Source organism: Triticum urartu, chromosome 7A (genome assembly GCF_056163025.1).
Source record: "Triticum urartu cultivar PI428250 chromosome 7A, HENAU_Tu73, whole genome shotgun sequence".
NCBI classification, from domain to species: Eukaryota; Viridiplantae; Streptophyta; class Magnoliopsida; order Poales; family Poaceae; genus Triticum; species Triticum urartu.
The window spans coordinates 606,353,368-606,356,866 of NC_141879.1; the positions used below are offsets into that span (position 1 = coordinate 606,353,368).

At 50.5% G+C, this 3,499-nt stretch overlaps 1 pseudogene; it reads left to right on the plus strand.

Annotated features, from left to right (window-relative positions):
- Nucleotides 1-1,516: 1,516 nt before the first annotated feature.
- On the plus strand, nucleotides 1,517-2,183 carry LOC147960646 (uncharacterized; annotated as a pseudogene).
- The last annotated feature ends 1,316 nt before the right edge of the window (nucleotides 2,184-3,499 follow it).

The window sequence follows — 3,499 nt, forward strand, 5'->3', positions numbered from 1 at the left end:
CTTTTAGTCCCACAAACTTCTAGTTGCCCTGGCAACACATCATAAATACACATGGCAAAAACACAACATTGATTTAGTTCCATGGCAACACATCATGGCAAAACTACAAAATTTCATTGATATGGGAATCACTAAAAATGTGTTGTGCATTCCTAGGTAACCGCATGGCATTTGAAGAGATAAACTGAAAAAAAATGAAGAAACGGAGCTTGAGCAATGTGCTACATGCAAATGATTTAGCCAGCACGAGGGGCTTGTGAAGTGCGCTGCTGTGAAGGTCGAACTCGAGCTGGGTCCGGGTTCTCGACCTCCTCAAGCACCAGCAGCTCCTCCGGTGCACAACCGCAACACAAATTAAGAAAAAAAATGGGTGGAGGGCATCGGCCCATCGATGGCCATCACTGTGAATGCAGGAGGTGGCGGCAGGCCTACCGCATCACCCCCATGCCCCACCGCGTCACCTCCACTGCAACCCCCGCCATGGCTGCCGACTATTGGATCGCGGCCGACATCGCCGCCGGTCGCGAGCAGCCGCCAGGCCTGCCGCATCACCCCCGTGCCCGACCGCGTCATCTCCGCCGCCATGGTTGCCGGCTATTGGATCGCGCCAGCGCTGAAGGGGGGCGCCGCCGGGGTCGTGAGTAGCCGCCAAAAGTCGTTGTGATCCCTCCATGGCCGCCGCCTAATGAATCTAGCTCGTTCATCGGCTTTTCCTCTCGGTTTCGCCGGCAGCTTCCTCGCCCATCTACGATAGCCGCCTCCTCGCACGCAACGGCCTACCCCCGTGCACCCCAACGAGGCAGCGCTGTGCCGCGGATTTTTTGTCGAAAGAGACCCTCTGCCCACTGGAATTGCCAAAAGAGACCTCCTGCGGACGAAATTAACAAAAGAGACCCTCTCACAAATGGCGGCAGGCGCGGCAGGCGACACGTGTCACCTGCCGCCACACCATGAGGCGGTGGGCCCAGCCGCCACCGCAGGAGGCGGCCGCGCGGGGCACAACGGCTTCTGCACAGTGCAGCGTGCCGCGACGGAACGGGCCGCGCCAGGTGGGCCCGGCTGCCACCGGGTGAGGCGGCCGCCGCTGCCGCTGTCGCTCCCCGGCCGACACGGCCTGCTGCACGCGGGCCCAGCAGGTGGGCCACACCGCCACCAGCCGAGGCGGCATGTGTTGTGCTTCTGCACGCGCAACAGTGCGCAAACGGCGCTGATTCCGAGGCGCGACAGCGACACTGACGGCGGTGACTCCGACGCGCGGGAATATGGACGCTTTTGGTTCTTTCGCCCGGGAATCAGTCCTGCCTTTGCTTCTTTTGCCTCAGCGGATGCGATGGCACTGGGAATCCGATGCTGCGGGAAGCTGTTGTGTCGACACTACAGGCATCCTAAATATCCCCGCTTAATTTTCTAGCCATCATTTATCGTCTGAGCTTATAAAAGGAGACACCGAGGCTCTCGTCCAGCCATCCTCGAAATCGGCACTGCGCAAAGTGTGTAACACATATTTTCAGTCGGTATGAGTTTGCCTTGCTCGGATCAAAGCATTAGGCCGAGGAAAATGAAGAATGCAAGTTTGCCTCCGGGGGTGGCAGTCCTGCGGTGTTGGTGTGGCGATCTTTGCAAGGTGAAGGAGGTTACGGATTTTTCAGATTGGTTGGGCATGAAGTTTTTCATGTGCGCCAATTATGAGGAAGATCCACCCATAGCTATTTCAGAGTACGACAAGCCTCCGGTATGCTTTAACCATCACAAATAGATATTGTTGGTATTTTGATAGATTCTTTAATAACATTCTGGTTTCTTGTTGTAGTCTCCTCCGCCTCTGTGCATGTACTATCATTGGATTGACACGGAGATGATGGCTTGGGCAGTGACTGAGATTCATGAAAGAAGTCGCTGTGCGTGGAATAGTTTCTATGCAGAAGAGCGACGCGAGAAGGCGGAAGCTGAGGAGAAAGCAGAGCAAGAGAGAGAGTTAAAAGAATACTATGCGGAGCAACACCGGTTTTTTCAGGATTTAGGAAAAAAATAGGGAAGAGGCTCATCGCATGGAGGAGCAGGAACGACAGCGAAAGGAGGCTCGTGAGGCGGAGAGGCAGAGAAAGAAAGAAAGGGCTCGTCAGGCCAAGGCAGCAGAAGAAGCTGGCGATGGAAAAGGAAAATATCCACGTTGGACTCAGTAGATTCCTGTGGTAGTATTTTAAATTTCGCAATCATTTGTATCTTTATTTCTGCAGTTTAATGTAGCTTTATTTCAGTAGTTAAATGTAGCTTTATTTAAATTGTACGATGTATCTTATTTTCAGTTGTACCTTGTCGTGTTGTATCTTATTTTCAGTTGTACCTTGTCGTGATGGGAAAAAATATAGTTTTAGAATAAGTAGTGGCATTTTCTTTCCCTCCACTACTTATCGAACATCGTGCAACAACTACAAAATAAAATTAAGATAGAACATAATGCCTTACAATAAGAGAGTACAAACTAATAATGCAAGTACATCTGAATTAAACGGTACAATTGGAATACAACTTAAAAACTACATGAAGGCATCATCGTCATCCTCCGTCGATGCAAAAATCTTACCCTTGGACGATGAAGAACTCTTGCCCTTCGAGGATGCAGTACTCTTGCCCTTGGACGATGCAGAACTCTTCCCCTTTGACGATGCAGAACCCGGAAGCGGCGGCATGAAGATATCATCTTCATCCTCGCTCTCCTCAGTCCATAAAAATGGATGCTTTTCTGCAGTCCTTCTAAAAGTTTCACTCTTCGGCTCCACTACCTTCTTCCACCTTGCATTCAACCTAAGAAGTTCTTTGCGTACCTCCTCATAGGTCCTTTCAGGCCACCCAGACCTACGTAATTGGTGAGCCAACTCATTCATTATGGTGTCACTACCGGTGAGTTCGTCCCATGGAACTATCCTATTGTCCATCCTGAAATCGGTAGCTAGCCTCAGAAGAGTGTTGCTCATCCCAGGGTGAAAACTACGATCGAAAGGATAATGGGACATCTCGCCTACACTACACTCGAATGCTTATCAACCTCCGTCTGAAGGGGGGTTTATAGGTAGAGAGGAGAAAATGGCGGGAAAGAACGACTGCGGTATGGCGGGAAAGGGTTGGCAGGAACATATGGCGGGAAGGGGTTGGCGGGAAACGGGTGGCAGGAAGATATGGCGGGAAGGGGTTGGCGGGAAACGGGTGGCGGGAACATATGGAGGGAAAGCGTTGGCGGGAAAATATTGAGGGGAAAGCGTTCCCTGAAAATATATTTTTTCAATGTCTAAGATGGGCAATGATTGCATAGTATTCATCAGCCAAAATTAAAAAAAAATCATTTCAGCCTAACATAAGCAAAAGAGTGGAGCGGGAGATATAGGCGGGAAAAATTGTTCCTGACTGGTGCATTTTTATTTCAGCATACATAGATGTTCAAATCGAAAAGTCTGATACAGACATATGTAGATACAATGGGTCGCGCATGTGGATAGATGAG